Source organism: Bactrocera neohumeralis, chromosome 6 (genome assembly GCF_024586455.1).
Source record: "Bactrocera neohumeralis isolate Rockhampton chromosome 6, APGP_CSIRO_Bneo_wtdbg2-racon-allhic-juicebox.fasta_v2, whole genome shotgun sequence".
NCBI classification, from domain to species: Eukaryota; Metazoa; Arthropoda; class Insecta; order Diptera; family Tephritidae; genus Bactrocera; species Bactrocera neohumeralis.
In genome coordinates this window covers 7262104-7288566 of record NC_065923.1, presented here as the reverse complement: position 1 = coordinate 7288566, position 26463 = coordinate 7262104, and the positions used below count along the sequence as shown (strand labels likewise).

General features: G+C 38.8%; 1 protein-coding gene across 3 annotated transcripts in view; it reads right to left on the bottom strand.

Annotated features, from left to right (window-relative positions):
* Positions 1–26029, bottom strand: part of LOC126763302 (protein sprouty) — a 57424-nt gene extending 31395 nt beyond the window's left edge. The window contains exon 1 of one of the 3 annotated variants that reach the window (XM_050480646.1): positions 25627–26029. The gene's annotated coding sequence lies outside the window, so the exon portion shown is untranslated. Of the gene's footprint in view, positions 1–186; positions 682–25626 lie in introns of those variants that run through there. The other 2 variants (XM_050480641.1, XM_050480644.1) reach the window with 2 other exon arrangements.
* Positions 26030–26463: the final 434 nt, after the last annotated feature.

Genomic DNA, 26463 nt, shown 5'->3' with positions numbered 1-26463 from the left:
CTGGTGAATTTTTTGTGGGGGAAGATGTTTCATTAACAACTAGTTGTAAGCGTATGTAGGTGGGGATATAGAAGGTAACACAGTAATATACATAGATACTAGACTAGAAGTAAGGGAGTTATATGTGGGAATAAATATTTTAGATGGAATTTTTATGTTTCCAGGAAAAATGGATCGTTTAGGCACCTCTAACAAACTGTAGCGCCTTGCAAACCGCTTTGCCGCTTCCAAAACGTCGAGCGGTCGAATTTTCGTTTACGCTTGCTGATGTTTGATTTCTATTAGGGTCATGAAGCCTTCATAGGGTGTTTATGAATACTTTTGGAAATGTGATAAACAACTGACAGTATTCACATTGTAGTTGTTCTTGTTCCAGTTAATTTTTTACTACACTTTGAATTTCGAAATTTTACACAAGATGAATTCTTCAATCAGCACATTTTTTATAACTCACTTTTCAGCGGAAATCACTACAATAGCACACACAAGCACTAGGGTGTATCGTTTCACCAAAATTCGTTATTTACAACGAAAATTAATTTCATTTAACACAAAACCAATGAACGTGATATATTGTATATTATTATTTTTGACTTCACTTATTTGTTAGTGTCGCGTAAGAATCTCCATATCCACACACACACACACTCGGAACGACGTTAACCAAACCGTCCACTTCGCCGAAAATATCTCAAGCAACTAATGTGTCCGCAAGCTGCCCAACCGAAACGCCAACACATGCGCTGCACTCAATTTGAGTGAGTCTAAAGCGGAGAGAGCACACCAACACATGTGCAATGAGACTGGCATGCACTCTTGCACAAACACACACACTGATGTGAGCTTGGCCGCGTATGTGTAAATCGAAAGGCAATTCTACTGATTTCTAAATGGAAGAGTGTTCTCGCGCTTTCTTGGCATGTGTTGGTTAGTGCGGCGAATTCGGCCACGTCGAATGGTGCGCTCTCTGCTTCGCGGCGGGTTCGTTTTTTCCGATGTGTTGGCGAGAGTGGGCCCTCATGCTGTGCATCGGATATTATTCATTCATTCATTCAACTTTAGGCGTGTTTTCCTTCATTTCATTTATAATTATTTTTATTGCCTTTTTTTGCAGCGAATTCAGTTCTAACGGCTACCAAATCTATCGAGTTCAATTTAATTTATTTCCACCTACCTACAATGCTTTATTATTTGTTACTAACAAATACACTCCGCTCCAAGCAACACAAGCTGCTTGCTAAATGTTAAACATAGACCGGTCGAGAGTTTTAATCACAGTTTTGCATAATTCGAATTGATTTACTTTTTTTATTTGTTGTTGCTTTTACTGCTATTTAAGGTAGTTCATTCACACATTTTACACTTTTTCAGCAAATCTCAGAGCGCTCCTCTCGAACAGTTTACCTTCAAAATTCAGTATGTCACAAACTACAGTATCCAAAAAAGACTTCGAATAACTGTGAAGAAAAAATTAACATTTGGAAATCAGATGTTTTATCAGACGGATGATGAATTTAAATTTTTTTTTTTTGGTAAAGTCTTGCATATTACAAACTTGTCGGGTATTAAATTGCCAGGGTTCGACGGAAACTCATTGGAATTTATGAGCAACGAAATAGCTGAACTCTACCATGGTGGGTAATTATAGCCAAGTATTAATTAAGAATTTCAGTTCTGCTTTCTCCAGAGTGGATCCTTATCCGAAGCAAAGCAAATGATTCTGGTACTGAATGATGGCAATTCAAAATATCTTTGACGTCACTGTTGACATTCATAATTTTCATGTCGCAAATAATTTCGTCTATCTTGGAAAAAGTATTAACACAAACAACAATGTCAGCCTCGAAATCCAACTCAGAATAACTCTTGCCAACAGGTGCAACTTCGAACTGAGTAGCAAATTGAGAAGTAAAGTCTTCTCTCGACAAAGACCAAACTCTACAAGCCACTCATCATCCGCGCCCTGCTATATAGTGCAGAGACATGGACGATAACAACAACTGATCAGTCGACGTTGCGAATTGTCGAGGGAAATATTCTGTGGAAGATTTAATTTAGTCCTTTGCGCATTAGCAACGGGAAATATCGTAGTCAATGAAGCGATGAGCTGTACAAGATTTATGCCGACTTGACATAGTTCAGCGAATCAAGAGACAGCGGCTACGCTGGCTAGTTCATGTCATCCGAATTCATGAAAACACTCCAGCTCTGAGAGTATTCGACGCAGTACCCGTCGGGGGAAGCAGAAGAAGAGGAAGATTTCCACTTCGTTGGAAAGACCAGGTGGAGAAGGACCTGGCTACGCTTGGAATCTCCAATTGGTGCCAAACAGCGAAAAGGAAGAACGACTTGGGCATTGTTGTTAACTCGGCTATAACCACGTAAGCGGCATCTGCGGCAACAAAGAAGATTAATTTGGAATTTGTGCGTGGGGAACGTTGCTCCAGAATAATTCTACATACTTTGCAAGGCCTTACAAGGCTGTGAAATCTCCGATGTTTTTCGAAGTATTTCTTAAGCTCCTCCAAGAATGTGACAATATAAATTTGAAATTTGCATGTATTCGTCAAAAGTAAATTATTTATAAAACTTTCGCATGAGACCACAAAACCTTCTCCAGTCGAGATCTACTACCTCCGATCACCGGTTAGGCTCGAAGCATGAACAATCCAGCGCTTTAAGTGAAGATGGTTTTTTCACTGTGTTCAGGGTTCTGACCTAAATTTGCCTTACAAATTTATGATTTTATTGGCTAGTTTTTAAACAGTTACCATAAAATTTCTAAGAAAGTTTGAGATAATTTTGAAATTTAAAAAAAGAAGCTTAGTAAAAGTAATACTCAGCAAATCGACTCTTGGTTTTGTAGGGATCATAAAATTGGGATTGACACCTCTCATTCCTTGGTGGGTAATAAAGAAGCTTTTAAACAGTGATCGTGTGGTTACAAATGGAAAAGCTTAAACATCAAACCGAATGAGAAATAATTGTGCATAACCGAATAGAGAAAATTATATTTTACTGAAATTCGTCTTGATTAGTTCAACCCAGCTCCAAACACTCAAACGCACGCAGCATTTGTGCCACCAGAATGAAAGTTATCGCCTATTATAAATCTTAAACCAAATTTAGCTGACTTCCTATGTGCATGAGTACGATTCGAAACTGGCTGATGAAAAAGCTTCACTGCATTTTGTAAAACAAGTGCTGAAAAAATAAAGAATATACATGGAAAGAGAATTGAGTTTCTAATAACAAGGCCCCCACAAGCAATAATTAACCCAACGGTAAAAAATCAGCAGTACACACACCAACATACACACCAGGTTAGCTTATATGTTGCAGTCTCTGTAGATAAGTATAAAGCAGTGACGTTTTCAATGACTATAACACACCGGATATGTGTGATTACCCCTATAGCAACCGAATGAGTTAATAAATACAGAATGCCATAATGGCCCCAAACGGTTCTAACCAGTAGTGCGGTGCGAATGTGAGCAACAAGGGGCCGAGCTACATATGCCCAACAGCGACCACAGTTACCATATGCGTTTGAGAAAAAGCAAAAAAAGTGTTTATTGTATATTTAGGGTAGCTTCCATTTCCGGTAAGACATACGCGTAGACATATCAACATACATATACATACAAGCCGACCAAGCGGGTTCGTGCTGGAGGTAAATCGAACCACTAATGTTTTGAAACGCTTTATGAAATTTTTCTTCAAATATTTAGCTACTTATATAATATTAACATAGTCAAGACAGTAAACTACACACACATATGTACATACATATATTGTGTCAATTCTGATCAGAAATGAAAGAAGCACGATAAACAGGTGAGATCGACGATTTCATCAAATAAAAGTAAACGTTTGCTCGTAAGAGACTACGAAGGAGTACATAATTAGTGGCAATTTTGTAGGAAGCGAAGGACAGGGACAGTTTGATTAAGCTTCCACGCTGACACACCTGGCAACACCGTGCCGTGGAGCCCCAAACCGCACTGCCCACGTCACGCCGCCAAGCAGTAATTCGGTTTCGTGCGCGCGTTTGCGTTACGTTTGTTTGCACACATTCACATACATACATATGTACATACGAACATACAAGCGTACATGTGTACACATTTGCAACAATATTTGAACACATGACCATATACGTTTTATCTACATATACATACATATGTACATATGCTTGTGTGTGCGTTTATGTGTTGAAAACGGAAATTGAAAATATGCCAACTTGTGGGCGCTCACTCGCGTACACTCGAGCGTGTGGAACATTCGACGGTCGGCGGTGGAGCGTTGCCCGCAACAGCAGCAATCGCTTACGAAAATATGGTCGTTTGCAGCTTTCGACGCGTGTTTGTACTAATGTGCCTACATGCATGCACCTACATGCACACACACAAACACAAACACAAACATGCATACAAATATCCAATTGCAGCATTTATGGTGCGCAGCGGCGAAAATTTATTTATGCCGTCCATTCATTTAAATTTAAATCAAACAGTCTCGAGTGGCGGCGCAGCAGTAGCAACTACGCGCCGACGGCAACGGCAACGGCATCGCCAGTCGACAATCGGCAAAGCTGTCGCGGCACAAGTCAGCGGGCACGATGCACAGCGATTGAAATCGAGTCGTATTGAGCAGACTTGAAGTTGTGGAGTTGTGGAGTAGTGTGGAGCGTGCAGTGGCATGCACCTAAATATTTTCTTATGAGCTCGCATGCGTGTGTTTGTATGTATGTATTTTCAGTTATAGGGGTATTTAGTACGTAAGACGCCGACGACGTTGACAAATAAGCACAGCGAGGCGGTAAATGAAGCACACACAAACATTCACACACACGCCACAAATGCATATCGCTTACATGGCATACATACATACAAACATATGTATGTGCATGCATCCATTTGGCTGCGCATGCATACGATACACTTGTGTGTAATTTGTACAAAGTTGCGGTATTATGAGCGGAGCGTAAGTGGAATTACAAGTCGGAAAAGTTTGAAGAAAAACCACATAACCCTTATGTACATACAGCCGAACACATAGGCACATGTTCGTAGTACGCGATTTGTGCGTTCAGGTCTCGCTGTGCGCCGCCCACTACGTGCTCCACCAGCGTTTACTCGTGTAATCAGCGCTTATATTTCACTTCTTCGGTGTGTATGTACGTATGTATGTATGTATGTATGTTGCGCGTCAACTGGCTGCCATGAATGATTCGCAGAGTCGTGTCTTGAAGCGGCCTAGACCGTAGCCACTACTAGACAATAGCCAAGGCGAGTTGTCGGCCAAACAAGAAGTTGTATTTTTTCCAACGAGATTTTACGGGCGGCGAATTCAGTGCGGCCACAGTGGCTCGTCAATGCACCAGTGACAGTTGCAGTCTTTTAGACAATTCATATTTGTATATGAATGCATGTATGTGTGTGTGTATGTATGTATGTATATACGTTGAGTATTCGCGTGGCTAGAAGTGGTGTTGCAACTTTCTTCTTTGTTGCTGCTGTTGACTGTTGATCGGAATACTATTGCCGTTATTGTTGTTAGTGTTGTCACTACAGCGGATGTCGAACGAGTTTTCCACGAACGGATATACATATTTATATGCATGTACGGATATGTGTGTGTTTGCTGAGGAGTAGCAGCGACAGTAATATGTTGCCACAAGCACCTACATAACCACACACGCACAGGCATAGATATTCACATTTGTACCCACTTATCAAAAGTGACCGGAATCGCGCCATAAAAACGCTAAAATCGTGCTTATCACGATGAGTGAGGGTAGTACTAGTCAGTCAAGAAATTGTATACATTGCTTTAAGGTTGCCTTTCCAAACATCGGATTTCTGAAACCAAACAGCTTTCGACGCTCAAACATTTGATTTGGGGTGGCAACGTCGATCATTGATCATTGTAGCCACATGAAAGCAGTCTGAACTATTGCTTGTTGGGTATTTACAGAACTTAAATACTAGCATATACAAGTCAGACAACTTTTTTACATATAAATGCATTTACCCACACATTGACATCTATGTAAGCTTATACAAGCTATTACCTAGATGTGTACATATGTATGTAAGCATGTGGTATATCTATGGTTCATGAATTGCAGTGGCTGAGGTTGTTCAGTTTGAGTTCTGTTGTCTTTCAGCTTTTGTTGTTTTTAAACATTACTTTTCCGATAATTTGTTCTTGTTGTTGTCTCAGTCATCGTTCTCGTTGCGGCAGCAGTTATCAATGCGGTTTAGATGCTGTCACGCCGCACTCTAAGCTGTTGAACTAGCCGCTCAAATGAATACGATCTCTGCACACGAGCTTGCCACGGCTGAATTAGGTTGCTTTCGGTGCAGAGCTGAGCAGCGCAGATTCGGCTGTTGACGCGAACTTGTAGTTGTAAGAGTTTGTAGCACCCATTGACTTAGTTATTGAATATAATGAATAAATTTTGATTTTATTTGAGTTGTTGTAATTATTTTCACTAGTGCAGCTGTTCTGTGGCGCAACTTATGGTCATTGCAGTATGAGCAATCTACCTTAGCCGATTCGGGTTAATCTTATTTTTTGCCTCAACACTTGACTTTCTACGAATCGAATAGACAAGTTCATACATACATACTATATGTGCGCACATACATATGTATGTATGTACATAAGAACGCTTCCTCATAAAATAGTAAAAACATAGCAAGTACGATATTTCGGAAACACATCGAACGCGCAAAAGAAAGTATCTTTACATCTTCAGGGGTTTAATGGGTTTCCTCGGGTAAAAACAGCATTTTTAAAAAATTTTTTTTTTCTCATATAAAAAAAATTCAATGTTTTATTAGAATTTTTTATTGTTACAAACATACACTATTAACAAAGAAATTCTCAAATTTTTGGAAAAGTTTAAACTCGGCTATTTCGACGCCATTTCCAATGACACCTCGGAAAAAAGATGCGTCCGCGTTGGCAGGATAACTGCTTACAGGTTCATTTAAAGTGAAAAAAATATATTTTTTAGTTAAAACCTCAACTTAAAAACTGGACGAAGGAAAGAAACTAAAAATTGGATTTTTGGCAGACAAATTTTACAAAAAAATTAAAATTTCAGTGAAAATTTTGCGTCATTTTTTCCAAATAGTTGTAATCGAAAAAATATCTTTTGTCCAAGTCTTTAAGAATTGTACCTCAAACACCTGTGAAAAATTGCATGCAGATCGGTTGTGTAGTTCTCGAGAAATCTTGCCAATAGACTTTAAAAACACAGCTTCGAGAAAGCTGAAAGTTCTCAAGACTATATCTCCGAAACTATTTCTCGGATCAACTTGAAATTTTAGGACAATATTCTAGAGGTGTTGAAGAATTTAATGAGATAACAAAAATAAAATCGAGTTTTGAAACCCATGTAACCCCTTAAGAATTTCTTAAAAATAAAAGCACAAAGCTTTCAAGATTATTTACAGAAATTGCAGAACATTTTAAAATCAAGCGTTAAGCTGTTACTGTCCATTTTGGTTGATCTGACCAAGAAGCAAGATTTGCCTCCAAGAGTGGAGAAATGAAGTATTCAGAGTAAAGAGAGATAAACATATGTATGTGTACATATCATAGCTACATAGTTGGCAATTAAGGAATTATATTTTAAATATTCGCTCTTACTCATTGGAGGAAAAGAACACTCAACTTGTTCTTGCATCACTGTGATTTCAAAATACATAGCTTCACTTAAAATTATCACATCACTTAACAGTAACTTTCAACATGGCAGCCCTACACGTTATCTGTAGATATGTAGGTACATAAGTATGTCTGTTTATACACACAAATATATGTATGTATGTATATGAAAGAAAAATTCAAAACCAGTAGCAATTTCTCTGGCTCGTTCAACACCAAAACGCGCTACAACATCAGCCACGGCGACCGAGGGGAACAACGGCCTCGGCAACGGTGATAATGACGACGATGATCATCATTGATGCTAACAATGCTGAACGGTAGTCAAATGCAATCGCACTCGAGTAGATTCGTACGAGCGTATCGAGCGTATAATAGTCATAGAGACATCTGCGCCAGCGCACGTATCGTCAAGATCGCAGTAGCGAGGCAGGAAAGTGGCTTATACCTAAGTTGGGTGAACCAGGCCACAGGGAGGTGGTTATAAAAGCAGCAAACACACCAACAAATGGAAAAGGCAGCAACCAAAACGAGCCAACCAACACCTAATAAGCCAAACAAGCAAACTACACACACACACTCACACTTATACACAAATGAAAACAAACAATATTATAAAAACTAAAAAGGAAACACAAAAAAAAGAAGAAAAAAAGACCACAACTACGAAAGAAGAAGAATAATATTTATTTTAAAGAATTGTATGTTGGAATAAGTAAGGTAAACGAAAGCTAAGGTTCTCCACCGGCAGCGTTGTCGACGGCGATCAGCGCGCGATCGACAAAAACGCAGCAAACGGTGGGCATTGTGTGGCATAATAAAACAGTGAACAGTGAGCAGCGAATAGCGAATAGCGAAGACGAAGGCGCAGAGAACGGCAGAACGGCAGCGGGTGGTCGTCAGCGCTGACGACTGTCAGCAGTTTAAACCAAGCGGTGCCCACTAATGAATGATTTTTTGTGTGTATTTCCAGTTTGGATTAACCAAATAAAATTACAAACCAAAAACGAACAGCGAAAATAAAATAAAAAGGCAAAAACTATGCAAAATATCAAAAAAAAAAAAAAAATGGAAAAACAAAAGGAGAAAACAAAAAACATTATTATATCGCTGAGAGGAAGTTGTTTTATGCATACACACTTATAAATCTATTTGCCTACCTATAAACCTGTACTAAAAGCGCTTAACTGTATGAGTAGCGGTGAACATGTGCCGATCTATGCTTTCCCTGCAGGGAGTAGAAAGCACGATTTTGACATCGTGGCGGGGGCAGCTCTCATAGGTGTGCTCCAAGCGCTCATAGAAGGCATCTTTGCTCACTTCGTCCTTCTCTTCCGTCAGGGCATGGGCGCAAATCAGCGATATGTTGAAGAACCTTGCTTTGACGCGGATTGTGGCTAGACGTTCATCCACCGGAGTGAATGAGAGTACTCGGCGACGGAGTCTCTCTCCCACTACGAATCCCACACCGAACTTGCGCTCCTTTATATGGCCACTGTAGTAAATACCACAAGGACCTACTCGCCACAGTCCTTATCCCGTCCATCGCATTTTTTGGACGGCGGTGATGTCAGCCTTAATTTTCACGAGGACTTCAACCAGCTGGGCAGTGGCACCTTCCCATTTAAGGGACCGGACATTCCAGGTGCATGTCCTCAAGTCGTAATTCTTATTTTGTTTGCCATGGTCGTCGTCAAAAGGGTGGTCTCTCATCCGAGACTGTCGATTAGTTTTCATTGGTGGTGTTTTTTATGTGCCGGGTCTTAAACCCAGCGCACAACCCTGTGGAGGGGATGTTTCGCCTTCTCACTTTAGCTCGCCTTCAAACGGATGTTTTCTGACTACCCAGAGGATACTTGGTATAAGACCAGAAGTCATGAGTTGCTTCAGCCATATATATAAGAATCGTTTCTGGCCACTCCCAAGTGAATGGCAATCAGAGAACTTTCCTCTCCTGCGTGAACTTCTACACATGACTCCATCCTCCTATGAAGATCTAGAATGTGATAGTAAAGAAAGAAGAACTGGCAAACTAGATTGCTTTCCAGCTGGTGCTTCGCAGTGATGACAACATGGGCAGCAAAGAAACCAATGAGAAGCCGTGCTGAATTGCTACAAGCTTTGGAGCCAAGTCCACTAGTAGACATAAGAGCTTAAAAATTATAGTTTTACTGCAAAGACAAGGCAAATGCATTCCGGCAGGGTCTTAAAGCCCACAATTCGATGTTTACTTGTATTGCAGTATGTTCGTGGATACGTGTGTATATATATTTCCAAAGCTTTGTGTGCTTGTTTGTCAGTCCATCCGTTCATTTGTCTTCGCACTACAACCATACATGAAAATATACTATATGGACATATGTGTTTGTGTGTGTATACATACAGACATGTATAATATACGCCTTTACCGTATGTTCCGTCGCGTATTTTGGTATGTGCCACTGTCTGTTTGTCTGTCTGTCTGGCTGTTACTTAGCGTGGTGGCCATATGGTCGCGATCGTTGCCGTTGCCTATGCTGTGTTGCCGTTGGGGCGTTGTTGTGTGCTTTAGTGGGGCGCGCGCGCATTTTGTTGTTATAACTATCCAATAGTAAAAAATCGTAAATTCGTGGGGAAGCAGCGCAATATAAACACTCACGCACACACATGTACAAACACACATATTAGTTTCAGCTCTACACACCACACAGCACACCGAGCCGCATTCAGATTGGAATATGTGAGTGCCTATTTATTAAAGCACGTATGCGGATGTGAGTGGGAAGTGTGAGAGGCGTGCTGGTGATCGCCTGCGTACAAAAATTTCTGACGCGACTGCGACTGCGGCCGCGCCGGAAGAGGGGCATCGTTGAAAAGGCGGCTGCCACCGCCATCCACTGCCGGTGCTGAAGCGGCGGTGGGCACGAGCGTTGAATTTGTAATATGCGCGCGTCCGCACTCCGCTCGTACTCTGGCGGCTGGTCGGACGAGTGCTTGTACACCTAGCACCACATTCGCCGCACTCATTTTACGCGCACAAACGTTTTTTCTTCATTTAATTCCATTTCATTTCGCATTTGGCTTAGCGGCTGCCCGATACGAACGGATCTACGTGACGCTGTTCTGAATGATATGCTTGTGACCTGAGTACGTACATACATATGTACATATGTACGTGTATGTATTATTTATTTGAATTATTTTATCTTTTATGAAAATGATCATGTTGTTATTGTCATCAAAGAGGAAATGCCATAAAATAACCGAAATACTCAGAAACATGGGCAGTTGTGGGGCGGTCAAGCGATATTCGCATGGAGTTGTCAGCACTGGCACCCGATGCGAGAGAAAATGAATTTGGTTTACTGTAATATTTTGCTAAGAAAGATTTTATTCACCATTCACAATATTCATTAATTAACAAAAATACGATTTTTATGTGTTTAGGTTTTAAATCTCTACTTTTTATGAATTTTATTTGCAGTGTTCTAGGAAAATTTTTCAGTTTTCTATATTATGAAGCAGTTCTTAATGGTTCGGCTCTCTTCTAAAGCACGACTAAAAATTTTCAGCAAGGTTAGTTAAAACTGTGCGTATACAAATATGGTTTGGCAACGGGAGTATACACTAAGAACTTTTTTGAATCTCTCTTTTTACAAAACACCGTCGGGCAACATAGCTTTCATATTGTTAAATGCTGTAAATTCTGCAAAGGAAAGCCAATTGAGGAATTTTATAGTTATCTTTAGTCTCTTTAAAATTTCCTTATGTTGAGATTGGTGAAAAAAATATAAATTTTCACACACAGAGCGGATCCGTCCCAAATACTTAGCTGTTAGATCTATAACATAGACTTTGAACTAATGAGCTGAAAAGGTGGGTATTTTCAATTTTCAGACTTATAAATTTCGAAAATGCCATCGCAGTCTAATGAGCTTTCTAAATGTCTCATAAATTAAAATCAATTTTCGAGTTGTTATAACGCCTATTTAAAAAGAATAGGTTAACTCACCGACTTATCAAGACCCCACGAGAGAATCTTCAAAGAATCCCCATATTACCTTCAGTGATTGTTTTACACAATTTTAGTATAATTTAGAAAGCCAAAATCAGTGTTCCATATTTAGTTAATCCAAGGCAACCACCGTTATATTCCATTCGATGCCATAGTTGTTGCTGTTTTGCATAGTAAATTTGAAACGCCAAGCTTACGTAGAAAATTTGACTACTGAAATGCTTAATCGTACTTGCACACACACATACACACACGGGAGCTCGTATAAGCATACACCCACCATCGGAATAGTCTACTTTTCTCATTCATCCACTTGAATGTGCATGCGAGTACTTGCGGCTGTGGGTGGGTGCAACCGCCTTTAAAAGCGAATGCCTTGTAAAATCCAAAAACAAAAAGCCATTAGACGAAAAAGCAGCGAAAAACGAATATAGCGAAGACATGTAAAAGTGAAGGTAAACGAAATATGAATGGGGAGCGAGGAGGTGGCGTGGAAAATGCAGTGCTGCATATGCGTTTCTAGCCATCGTTGCTGCAGCATAACGTTGCAACGGTGCACACGCGGCGAATAGAGACGCCTTGCATAGATGCGATGTCAAATATTTCCGAGTGCGCTGCGACACTTGTGAGAATTGGACGAGAATATCGCAGTGCCACTCAATGAAATTTTGAGATTTCATTTACTCCGCAATGAGCACATTTCTAACCAGCTGAGCACTTTCGGCCATTCGGCGCAGATTCCGCTCAAGTCGATTCTCTCTAAAACTTACACATTGGTAAATTGGCGTTTGCTCGCATGTGTTGAGATGTGGAAATGCCCAAGAGATCCAAACATGGTCTCAGAGACTCGCAGTGTGCCGCAATAGCCGTGTGATGAGTGATGAGTGAGGCGAATATAAATTTAACGATTTTAGCAACAGCAAGGCACAAAAACCTCAATGTGCCAATGAGATTTCCATGCCGGTGGATATGTATGTTCGTAAGAGCACATTCTCGCCGCAATTGCCTCACGACTCTCCCACTTGGCGCTGTATGGGTGTCTGTAGAAAAATATGCATTATATTCGCTGTGCCGTATTTGTGGGCATGAGACGGTGTCGTGGGGTGGCAATAACAGTCGAGAAGGTGAAACGTCGCCGAACTGCTAAGTCGAATACGAACGGTGGTGCTAACGAACGATGGAGCGAACGAATAAACGAATTGAGGTAGCAGCATGGCAATGGATGGCAATGGTTGCTTTTTATGAATGAAACCAACAACGGACGGCAACAGCAGCAAACAACTACAACAAAGATACAACGATGACGACTTCGAATATCGAAAACCCGAATTGCAGGGGGTTAGTTATTGTAGGCAAGTTGTGATACGTGCGTGGTGGTGCGGTGAAGCGAATTGAAGTGTTGGCCGCCAGTGTGTTCGCTACACGCAGGGGGGCTGTGAAAGGCGGAAACAACGAAGAGCAACAAACAGCTAGAACAACAAACTGCGAACTGCGAGCAGAGATGATAAATACAACGGCAATAATGACAGCCATAGTCCCTGCCATTGTAATGAATGGAGGCCGCTGACTCTGACGTCGCTGCTTAATAATGAGCAAGGGGAATCGAGGCGAATAGAGAAAAGACATATGTACATACGTACATAGTATGTACATGCATACGAACGAAAATCTATGTGTATAAATGAAAAAACATACATATACTACATGTGACATTATGAACAGAGTTTGGAAGTAGAAAGCCGACGGTGCAAAATGGGTTGGTCGCTTAAAAAGACTAGTTCCACACTGGCAATTTGCAGTCTAGTACGCAGAAATTGCAAAATGATGCAGTAGCGACACGAATTTTGGAATAGCGGTGTGCCCTTGTTGATTATTTATATTTTCTAATGTTTTTTCCTTATGACAAAACTCTCCTGAGGTAAAAACTTTTGCTTTTTCACAATTGTCCCCATTGGGGTGAGTCAAGTTCACGCGTGGTTCATGAATGCTATTGCATCACCAAAAATTGACCGTTTAGTGCGGATTGTGGTAAAGCGGCATTATCGTGGATAATTTCTTTCGAAATTAGGCAGGAAATGTCGTTACCATCAATAGCGTGCGTTATAACACGATGTGGATCGACGTTTTCCCGGAAGTTGATGAAATCAACGCAGACGATCACTATTTCCAACAAGACGGTGTGTCGCTTCATGTTTCACGCCTAAACATATGTATGTACATACATATGTATGTATGTATGTAGGTACATTGCAAAGTTTGGCGAATCGTTGATTTCGAGATATGCGTTTTAACGCCTCTCTATCATTTTCTCTGGGAGTATGTTAAATTCAAGGCTTACGCGAATCAAACAACAACGCTCGATGACTCAAAGGCAATATACAGCGCACTATAGCCGAAATTCCAGGCGAAATGCTGCACCAAGTCATCGAAAATTAGCCTTAAGGGGCTATATTAGTGCAACCCATGAAAAATTAGACGATTTTCGTGAATATTCGAAGATCTTCTATTTCCTATGCAATGACCTCCGATTTTTGAAAAATATCAAAAATTAACAAAATAGCGCAGTTCTGAATAAAGTGTCGACTTTTTTCAATGCCAAATTGATAATTTTCAAAGAATCAAAAAGATCGTAGGTCATTGTATAGTAAATATATTCAAGAATACTCAGTTTGAAGTCGATCGGTCAATTTCTCGTTGAGTTATGATGTCAGCAATTTTGTAAAATGTTGCTTCGAGAAAAAAGCGCAAAAAGTGTAAACTATTCGATTTACATATGTACATATATCTGCGAGGCACGACCTTGCCGATTTCACAGGATATTTTTGAAATTATAAACTATCGAATAAGCAAAAAAAAAATAGATTTTTTGAAAGTGTCACACTATATAAACGAGTGGAGATATGCCAACAGAGCCGTGGTGGCCATTTGGCCGACATTTTGTTCAAATCATAAATGGCATAACATTAACCGCATAACAAAAAAAAGAATTAATTTTCACCAAGTTTTTTATTTCATTTTAACATCACGTTGTTGTTCTTATTAGGGTCTATAACTGCGTATACCAACGTACTTACGTACACATATGTACATACATATGTCATATTATATCATGCAAATTGAGAAAAAAATTGGAAAAGCGCACATCGAGCAAAATCTGGCGAATTGGATGATTGAATTTTTCATGTTTTGATCAGATGATATATTCTATATAGTTTTATGTATATGTACATACATGTGTACATATACATATGTGTTAATACTCGTCTAATTTAACCTCCAACGGCTATGACGAATGTGATATCAACTTTGTACAGAAATATGCTTTATATAAAGGTGAAAGAGTTGTAGGTTGAAAAGGCTCTTTTTACTTTAAATATGACACAGCAGACATTTTAAATATGCATTTAGTTTAGATATATGTACATTTTGCATATTAGCTTTTCGCGAATAAATTTATTAATTTATTTCTTAATTTTATATATATTGGGTAGTCGAAAAAGCCTTTTCGTATTTCTAATCAAACTTGAACTTATTTTTTTATATTTATAATAATAAATAAATAAACAAATATGTAACATTTTGGTCGACCAACTTTTGTAATTTTTCCGCTAGAGACATTATTCCATCAGTGTAAATCGAAATTTCCAGAACGGAAGCGAGCTAACCATTGTTGCGCTATAAGAACTGATCGTCTCCATAAATTTCACAAATTTCATTGGTGGCTTGCGTGGCATTCTTCCCTTTTTTATACAAAAATTTCAAAATATAGCGAATTTCTTAATTTTTTTCACTCATTTTTGAACAGCCGTAACTTTTTTTTAAACTTTCCTAAACTTAATTTTTTTTTTTAAATGAAGCTTAAAATCTCACCTTTCTAACACTATATGGTATGACACTTTTCCGTGAGTAAAACCTAAAAAAGTCGCTTTTAGAAGATACTGTCAATACAACGAACTACGGGTGAAATAAAAAACAAAAATTGACAAAATGGCGGCGTTTAAAACCGTTTAATTTTACTCAAAGTTTAGTCGTTTTTGGCATATTTCGATTTTTCTTTCATTAGGGGTGTTAGTGAGTCCTAAACTTGGCGCACAACCCTGGGGAGGTATGTTTCGCCTTCTCACTTTATCTCGCCTTCAAACGGATGTTTTTGGCTACCCAGAGGATACTTGGTTTAAGACCGGAAGTCGTGAGCTGCTTGAGCCATATGTAAAAGAATCGCCAAGTTAATGGAAGTTTCCTCACTTGTATGAACTCCCAAAAATACTAACAAAAACGTTAGCCAACCAACGCTGAATAAGAAAGATCAAACTCTACAAGTCACTCATAATTCAGGTTCTACTATATGGTGTAGACGCATGGACGAGTTTTCGAGAGAAAGATTCTGCGGAAGATTTATAGCCCTTTGCGCATTAGCAACGGCGAATACCGCTGTCAATGTAGCGATGAGCTGACATTGACATAGTTCAGCGAATCAAGAGACAGCTAGGTCATGTCGTCCGAATGGACGAAAACACCATTTCTGAGAGTATTCGATACAGTCCCCGCCGAAAGAAACAGAGGAAGAGAAAGGCATCCACTCCATTAGAAAGACCAGGTTGAGAAGGACCCGGCTACGCTTGGAATCTCCAAAAGCGGCTACACTTTTGAAGGATGTAACTCAAAACTATTTCAGATGTGGTTTTCAAATTTTTGTATGTTATTTTTAAAGGTATAATAATTTACTCTGTGCTCCAAAATACATATGTATATTGCTTCCAATTCTTTCAAAAATGTGTTTCAATAAGTTGAACTGAAAATCATTTTCCCTTCGGAATTTTCAAAGCATACGAATTTGGAATAATTTAGATTTTTGACTCTTTTCTAATCCAAATAACATGTTTCACATATATTGAGAAGTTGGGTCAAAGGTTATTTTGATTACCGCAATAAGCCTCGGGTGAATGATTCGTTCTAAATTAAGTAAAAATTTCGAAAGAAAAAAATCTTCGTAGATAAACTTAGAAAAGTGTTTATTCAAGAAATAACAAACTCATAATCCATATATACCATACTCCTCCTCAGTAAAAACATGTTTTCGGCTTATCACTCGATTTGCTAGAAACTTTTAACCATGATATTTTTAAATAGGCCTTTGAAGTACATACACATATATGTATGTAAGAGTTTGTATAACAGCTTTCCGCCAGTAAAAGGGTTCCGAACAGTACTAAGGAAATTTTCATTGCACATATGAGTTCGGAGGTTTATATTATCTGCCGTCGGGCAATAGCTACTAAAAAATTATTTTACGGAACATGGAGTCGAATCCATTTGCTTATTCTTAGTGCGTCTTTCTGACCGCAGAACCACGATCGCCGTCACATTCGAAAAATATGGAATTGTATGAGCCGTGCGCTTGGTGTTGAATTACCAATTTCAAAGGCTTATCACATTTTATGCGAACTGCGAAACAATAATAAAATATGAAGCAATGCAATGGAAGTGATTGTTTTGCACTTTTCTCGCGCTATAACTATTGGTGGTACGAGCCCTTTTGTAATTGTTATGTTTTTGTTGTCGCCGTTTCCGTTTCGCGGTCCACTTTTTTACCGCTGCTGTCATGAATGCCGTTCGACTGTCTACTTCCTCTGTTTACGTTAGCCCACTATTATCTCTGAGTGCATTATCTATGTAAATACACATATATGTATATATACATATGTATATATATACGTATGTAAGTACATATATAATAAGTGTAAATTCTGTTTCGACATACGATACGTTGGTACACACTCAGGCGCATATGTATGTATGCACGTCTATTTTCGAAAATAATCAGCGCAAATTGTTGACTTAGTGAATTCAGTGGGGTTAACTCGTTTCCTATTTTCGTAATTAATATGTGACATATTTACAAAAACACATGCACGTGCATGTGTATTTAAGCGTGCGTGTAAACTCAATGACAGCATATTTATCTGAACCAAACTTTTAAATATTAATCCAAACTGTCTAGCCCATAATATATTTATATATATACAAGGTCTGTCGCAAAAGAAAGAGGACTGTTAAAAAAAACAACAAAAAATTAATATTTTTCAAAAGTTATTTTTTTTATTCAAACTAGTTTCCTTGTGCTTCGATACAGCGTTTAGCTCGGTCAATTTCAAATGGGTGTTTAAGGTAATTTTTCGGAATGCTCTTGAGAATATCGGTCGTCGCCTTTTGGATAGCTGCAATGTCCTGAAACCAGTGTCCTTTCATGGGCAAATGAAGTTTTCCAAATAGGTAAAAATCACAGGGTGCCAGATCAGGTGAGTAGGGTGAGTAATTAATGGTTAATATGGAGTTTTTTGTCAAAAAATCAGTGACAAGCGTCGACCGATGACACGCCGCATTATCGTGCAACAGGCGCCAGGACCCTGCCTCACGGTATTGTGGTCGAGCACGACGAATGCGTGACAAAAGACGATTTATAACACCAAAGTAAAACACAGCATTAATCGTTTGGCCAGGTGGGACGACCTCTCGGTGTACAATACCCTCGGAATCGTAAAAACAAATCAGCATTGTCTTTATTTTTGACTTCTTTTTTGATTTTGGCCGGCCCGACTTCTGATCGTCACAGAGGTCCTCACGACCTTCTTGGAATCGCTTAAACCACTCATGCACATTACTACGGGATAGGCACTGATCACCATAAACTTTTTTCATCATTTGAAATGTTTCAGTAAACGTTTTCCCAAGCTTAAAACAAAATTTAATATTTGCTCTTTGTTCAAAATGCATTTTACGACCGATGACCAAAAGCTGCTGTCACTTTTTGATCGATAACATCGATTTTAGTTATCCAATTGTCTTAAAATTTTTACGAAATGTCAACAAGAGATCAAACTTTTGATTTCATGTACCCACCAATAGGTGGCGCCACCAGAAAAAGTTATATTTAAAAAGTTCTGTTTCTTTTGCGACAGACCTTGTATATATATATATATACATTGTGACAAAAACGCACATGGAAATTGAAATTAAATTCCCCGGGTAAATGAAATTTAAAAAAAATGTATTTTGCTAAGTTGGTAGGGCTGTCCTTAATTACTATGCCAAATATGAGCGCGATCTGTCAATCAATTTGTTTACAGCAGCTGCTTATGTCGGCATACCTCAGTAGTGCCTTGCAATTTTTACAATGGATAAAATTATAGAACACAAAATTTGTCTCAAATTTTGTATTTCCAACCGAATTTCATATGTGGAATCGTTGCGAATGTTGGAAAAGGCTTACTGTGATTCAGTTTTATCAAAAACACAAGCCTGCGAGTGATACAAAGCCTTCAAAGGCGGTCGAGAGATCGTTGAAGACATGCCTCCTCCTGGACGACTTCCGATCTCTTCAACTGATAAAAATATTTAAAAAGTGAAGGATATGGTGCTTGAAAACCGTCAAGCAAGTGGTGGAGAGATGGCAAGAGAGCTCGACGTCTCTCGCGAGTCCGTTAGAATTATTTTGGTAGATATTTTGGGTATGAAAGGCGTTCTTGCTCGTCTATTCCCGATAAAGCTGAATTTTTTTGAAAAGGAGTACTGTAAACAGGACCGAAGTTCCGATCTCACATTCATTGAGAGCATTATAACTGCCGATGAGACATGGGTTTATGAGTTTGACATGCACATAAGCCAAAGCCGTTCAAAAATTAAGGTGATGCTTATTTTTTTCTCGATATGGTTTGGTGCATCATGAATTTGTTCCGGAGGGATAGACAGTCAATAAGGAGTTCTATTTGGTCGTATTGAGTCGTTTGCGTGAGAACATCCGTCGGAAACGATTGAAATAGCGGAAGAACAATTAGGAATTTTACATTATGATATTGCACCATTGCATCGAGCCACGATTGTGACCGAATTTAAAGCCACAAATGCAATGAATACCATCAATCAACCACCGTATTCACCGTGTGATTTTTTCTTGTTCCCCAACTGAAATTGCCGCTTCGTGGAACCCGTTTCAATCGAATTGATAAAACAGAATTCGCTGAAGGAGCTGAAGGCCATCCCAAAAGGTGCTTATGAAAAGTGTTTCGAGGACTGGAACTGATTTTGGCATAAGTGGGCCTCTGGTGGGGATTACTTTGAAGGCTACAACATAAATATTGATGAATAATTAAATATTTTGTGTTTTATTTGCGGGTACTTTATGTCATAATGTATATATGGCCAGTCCTCTCTCAACGAACAAAAACCAAACTCTATAAGTCACTCATTTATTCATCCTATGGTGCAGAGGCATGGACGATGACAACATCTGATGAGTCGATCTTAGGGGTTTTCGAGAGAAAGGTTCTGCGAAAGATTTATGGTCCTTTGCGCATTGGCCACGGCGAATATCGCAGTCGATGGAACGATAAGCTGTAAGAGATATAGGACGACATTGACATAGTTCAGCGAATCAAGAGACAGTGACAGCGCTGGCTAGGTCATGTCATACTTATGGACGAAAACACTTCAGCTCTGAAAGCAGGAAGAGGAAGCAGAGGAAGAGGAAGACCTCCACTCCGTTGGAAGGACCAGGTGGAGAAGTACCTGGCTTCGCTTGGAATATCCAATTGGCGCCACATAGTGAAAAGAAGAAACGACTGGCGGGCTGTTGTTAACTCGGCTATAATCGCGTAAGCGGTGTCTACGCCAGTAAAGAAGAAGAAGATATATGGACATACGTAATAGCAATAGGTACTTAGTATATTAAGTTTGCCATGTAGTTTTCAATACCCAGAAGGAAATATTTGAAACTCTGTAAAGTACTTATGTACATACCATGTATTTACTTGTATATGAATGATAAAAGTGGCGAAATGAGTCGATTTAGCCGTATCCGTCTCAGTTTATGAGATATCGATCTGAAAAACTTCAACTGACCTTATATAAGACTAATATAGTATATTGTTTGGCTGGTTGGGGCAGATCGCATGCGATCGCATTTAGGCCATTATTATGCCCATTGTGCTCCCGATTTGTAACCAAATTAAGCCTTATCCAGCAACTCAGTGGACTTAGTAAAATCCCTAATTTTTTTCCACCCCTGCTGCCCAAAGTCTCTTAAGTTGTAGCTTTGGGAAACGTGGAATATATCCCCTCTCATCCAGCAGAAGACTGGGCATTCGCATAGATAATGTTGCAGCGTCTCATCATCCTCCGCGCATGCTCTGCATTCCGCCGAATCCACTTTTCCAATTTTGTGAAGGTGTGGCATTAAGAGTTGATGCCCTCTAAAATATTACTAAGTTCCTTTTTGCCTAGAAGTAGAAGCTTTTTGAGTTTTTCCACTGTGCTTATTGTTTATCCATTGCTTCAAACAACCCTTGAAGGAGCTGAATGGTTTGGGGCAGCTTAAGGAAATTATATTCGTCCACCTTCTCCTTTCCTTCAATACTTTTATGACTGCCTTGCCTACAAAACCACACGCTATAAGATTTAGTATGGACTTGCTGGTAAGAGCAGAAGCCCACTTTGCACCTTCTGTTATGTCAGCCATTTCAGCCTTAAAGATTGAATTGTAGTCATTTAGTTTGAACCTTCTTTCTGCGTATGGATTAATAGAGAAGAAGCTCGCTCAGGTTCCTGTTTCACCCTTTAACGATATTTTACCGTTGGTACTGCCAATCACAGAACCATTGGTCCATTCTTCTCGGCTAAGAAATAAAACATTGCGTTTAATTCCTCATGAATCTCTTCTTCTCGTTTGCATTGCTATTTAGTCCGATGGTCTAAAATCATGAGCCGGATTCGACTAAATTGTATCATACTTCGCGTGAATATGTATTGGCCGGATATCGAGGATAAACTTCAGAGCCCTTGTTAATGTAGCTTTCGTTATGTAATGTAGATATTTAAAAAACAATTTACATATTTAACATGGGTTGTGTTATGGCTATTGTCCTAATATGAATATGGCTACTTCAACTTTATCTACCACGCCAATGCAAGTTAGGTTATATGGGAACTGCGCGTGTTCGACTGTGTACCAAATAGAAGTAAAGATAATATTATGAATCAAATTTGGTTCAAAATCGGAATAACACTTTTTGAGCAATGAAGTCTGCGGTGCAATGATTTTGTTCAATATTCGAACTGGTCCACTGTCGTAAACTTAGGGTTCAACGAAAGAATTCACATATGCCAATTAGTTCCTGAAAATTTCAGAAATCGATCTGGAATTTTGCTAAAAGAAATACACATATGAAGGGTGCTTTAGCATCGATGCAATTCAGAATTTAAAGCTAAGAGAAAAAGATTAAAGCGGTAACTCAAAATGGTGTCACGGGGAAAACATTGAGGCTGCCTTTAGAAATAATATAACATAGTTAAGGGCTTAATAAAGTCTGTGGATATACGTCACGCAAATTTAAGAACTTTCGAAAGTACATATGTAATCAAAAATAAAATAGTAATCGAAAAATGGTTAGGTAACTGGGAATTTTCGTAAGAAAAAATTTCTTTATAAGGACATGACTTATTTTTATACTCGTCATTGTATGGGGCATAGGTATGAGATGGTACAGCCGATAAAGCCCAAGAATTATAAGACTTATTGAACAAAATGGTTACAGGCTTAGGATTTCAGCTTCGATATTTATAATTTGTGTGATACAGTGGCTAAACCAGGGGCGCACTGTGTTGCGGCTAGTGGAAAAGTAACTTTTCTCCGATTATTTTTTTCAGTGCTTTGATTTTTAATTGATTTTAGAAGTCAAATATACAAAATTTTCACGAAAAGAGGGGATTTCAGGGCTGTATTCAAAATGATGTCATTTGATTTTGGTGACAGATATTTTGATTCGGAAAAAAAATCTGCCTTCGGACAAGTATCTTCTGTAAAAAAAAGGAATGTTGCTTGAGACATTTTCTTATGCACCTTTTTTAGAGCGAAAACCCGACTAAAGGTCCATTTTTCCTTTAAATTTGGGTTAGGTAATCAATATCTAAAAAGTCCCAGAGAGTCCCAGTTCCAAACCACTACAGAAATGTTAAATGTTGTTCCCGGGCGGATCCAAAAATAGTTTTCAAATCGACCTTCTAATATCAAATCCTACTAAATTCAAAAACATATTATAAATCGTAGACGTGTGGCAATGTATAATACTGTAGTCAGCTCGTGTATTAGAGAGAAAATGTTCACAAAACAAAGCGATGTGGGCCAAGTTTTGTGAATCTTTCGAGAACTGTTTCCGCAGTTACTTCTTTAAGCGTGAGCCCCGTCGCCAGGCCGATCAATCTATTTTAAAGCTAGTTCGTCCTCAACCAAGTTTTCATGCGGTGAGGTGTCGAAAAAGAGCGTTCAGAGCTCGCACTCGTCACAGGATATGCGAATAAAACTGTGAATAATGGGGTATAGGTCTACATCGCAGTTCTTCAACGTTTCCAATACAGTCGGTAACTTGTTGTCTTTTGACTTTTGGTTCTGCCCTCAATGGCGCTGCCAGTGATTAAGTTCTCCTTTGAACTTCAAACGTTGCACGACGTTGTCATTATTCTAAAGGCCTTTGAATCTATCTATCAAGCAGTCAATAGGATTTTCCATTTCGTTGGTTTTCAAAGCACATACTTTTTCTGGAAGCAGTAAACTCAGTTCAAATCCGCCCAATACTTTTCTAGAAAAGCCTGTCTTCAAATCTTCGCCGATTGTATCTAACAGAGGAATGTACGCTGAGACCCTGTGTTAGTCTTCGCAAGTTGTCACGCAGAAATTTTCGCGTTTTGTTTGTCGGCCGCATATTTGATGCCTAGTACGTTGGAAAACTTGGAGGACAAACCGTGGAGAATGTATCAATCGAAGATATCACAGATGGAGCTGAATGCCTCTATTTCAAGTTCTCTTTCATGCCGCGCCGTCTAAAATTTAGCACTTTCAGTTACGGATCTGATAGGATTTATTAACAATTTAATCTACATACGTTGCTACAATTTGTATCTTTAGTGGTATATTAGAAGTATTTAATATATTCAAAAATGAAGACAATCTTTTATTTTGTTTCTGAAATAAAATGGCAAATTTCTGTATTATATTTCTGTTACTTTATATTTTTTGGGAGTAGTAAAATTATTAATAAGCCATTTAGCCCTTGACATTTAGTTGAAATGTATCCCATTTCACCCTCCTGAAACCGTCACTTCTAAAGCCTTTTTTCTCGAAAAATAATTTCTTGAATTGGTATGGACAACTGAGTGAGATCTTTAAAAGATTAAATCTTCTTTACTATACATCTCCAAAGATATTCTTTATCGATTTTCAATTTGCGCTCTTTTGTTGTTATTTCCTATATTTGGAACATTTTAATCTGTTTTAGATATATTATTTATATATTTCTATATTAGCCATGTAATGTTCGTAACAGTAACATTAAGCTTTAAATGGCTACTAAAGTGATGATAGGATGTTGAATAAAACGATAAATATCCAAACTGGAAATCGATACCACTGTATTCTCCCTTTGGCCTCTGACGACTTTTTCGGTCCTAAAAAACTAAGCGAGATTGATATAGGGTTATATACATATATATAAATGATCAGGATGATGAGAATAGTTAAAGTCCGGATGGTTCTCTCAACTGTAGAAAAGTAAAAAGTATTGCGCTGATGTATGTCATGATTGTCAGATACTTTTGCAAGGATCAACAATTTCATAGCTCATGCTCGTCACAGTGCAGGATTTCAGCACTAACTATACTGTGCTCAGAATTAGCCAAGATGGAAGAGGAGTTTAAACTCCATGTTCAGAAACTCAGTCACGATAATCAAAAGATAGCAAAAGAATCGTTTTTTCATTAAGTAATATAAATATGAGGATGGAGTCATGTGTAGAAGTTCACGAAAGTGAGGAAAGTTCTCTGATCGCCATTCACTTGGGAGTGGCCAGAAACGATTCTTTTACACATGGCTCAAGCAGCTCACTACTTCCGGTCTTTGACCAAGTATCCTCTGGGTAGCATAAGAACATCCGTTCGAAGGCGAGCTAAAGTGAGAAGGCGAAACATTCCCTACAAGGGTTGTGCGCTGGGTTTGGGACCCGCCACGTAAAAAACACCCCCAGTGAAGAGCTATAACCAGCCTCGGATGAGAGACCCGTTAACTCGGCTATAATCGCTTAAGCGGTTTCTACGCCAATTAAGAAGAAGAAGAATATAAATATGGAAATGAGATGTTTCTGTATTCTAATTAACTCTCAAGTCTTGCCAGCCCTATATTCATATATTCCGGTAAAATATTTTTGCTTGAAAGTCTATGTATGAAATGATTTATATAATATTGACTTTCAAAATCGTAAAAAACAAATTTATTCAACCCAACAACAACAATAAAACAATTTTAATACAGATGTGGTGAGATATTTTATGCTCTCACCGAAACGTCGTATTTGAAGCCTTAGCTGTTTTTCTTGCTCATTTTAAATGATCGAATAGCGACCTTTCCTCAATAGGTAATGGCCAAATTTTGAGATTTTCCTAAAAAGTCCTTAGCCGTTTGGAGGAAGCTTAAAAAACCCCTCATTTATAGGCTAACAATAAAACGAGCTCCACAAATAAGATCTAGCGAAAGTGCAACTGTCAATATAGCAATCATTCCTCCTTGCTACACATAAGGATGCTCACATTTATTCCCACTGATCTCTTCTACATAAAAGGAGATATCAGGACATCTGCAGAAATTCATCCCAACTTCGTTAGTGACTTGGAACTGTAAGTCTTGGAAAAAAATTTTACATTATCTTACTTATATGTATGTATATAGATTTAGTTAGAAAAAATATATGTACATAAAGCAATATATGAAGTATTTTTTTTGTCGGCTGTAGTCAAAGGAATATATAGAGCACTACTAATTATTGGTCGTCTGGAAACATGCTATCCTATAAGCTATTTAAATAGAATATTTTTTGAATGTATTATATTTTTATTAGAGGCATACATACATACACATACATATAGGTGCTGTTAATCGGTATTATATTTTCATTTGCGCAGTTCCGCAATTTCGATATTGCAGTTTTATTGACAATCACTTTTGCACTTAGTAATAGTTTAGCTATTATTAACTTGTAGAAATATATATAGCTTTGTAGCTATTTTCTTGAGGGCCACTAATTAACTAATTTGGAGTCTGAAATGCCAGCGTCAAACTCGGTTTCAGCACTTGGTTTGGCTAATTATCACTTTTTACAATAATCATTACACAGATGTCGAGCTATTTAGGATATTTATCGACTGAAATAAATTGCAAGCACTCTTGGCTTTTGGCTTTGTCTTATTTGTATTTATGTATTTGTCTCCAACGGATGCTCCGTGCAATTTTCACTGACACAGAATTTCGTTTCACGTTTGAATGCAAACTGCAACTCAATTTTGCAGCAGCTCCTTGTTCGTAGTCCAAAAAATGTCGCAGTTCGTTCGTGTTGCTATCGAATGGGTTACGAGGGTGGGTGGCTGCTTGTGCCCGTGCTGGATTTGGTCGGTCCTTGCAGTTCGCTGCACGTCGTGCATTCGCGAAGCTTTATTCGTGCGTGTTCGCCGAAAGACGTTGTTGTTGCAATGGTGTATCCTTTTTGGCGCAATTTAGCACGAATGTGTTGGCTGCCGAACTTCGACCAACCACATAACGACTATATCTGTGAAGTGCGCGTTGCGCTGCCGATGACTTCGAACGGTGCGGAAGTGGAACAAATCGTGAAAGCTCGTTGATGCATTTCGGTACGTATATATGTATGTATGTATATTGTTCGTATGCACACACTCATACATACATGCTTACA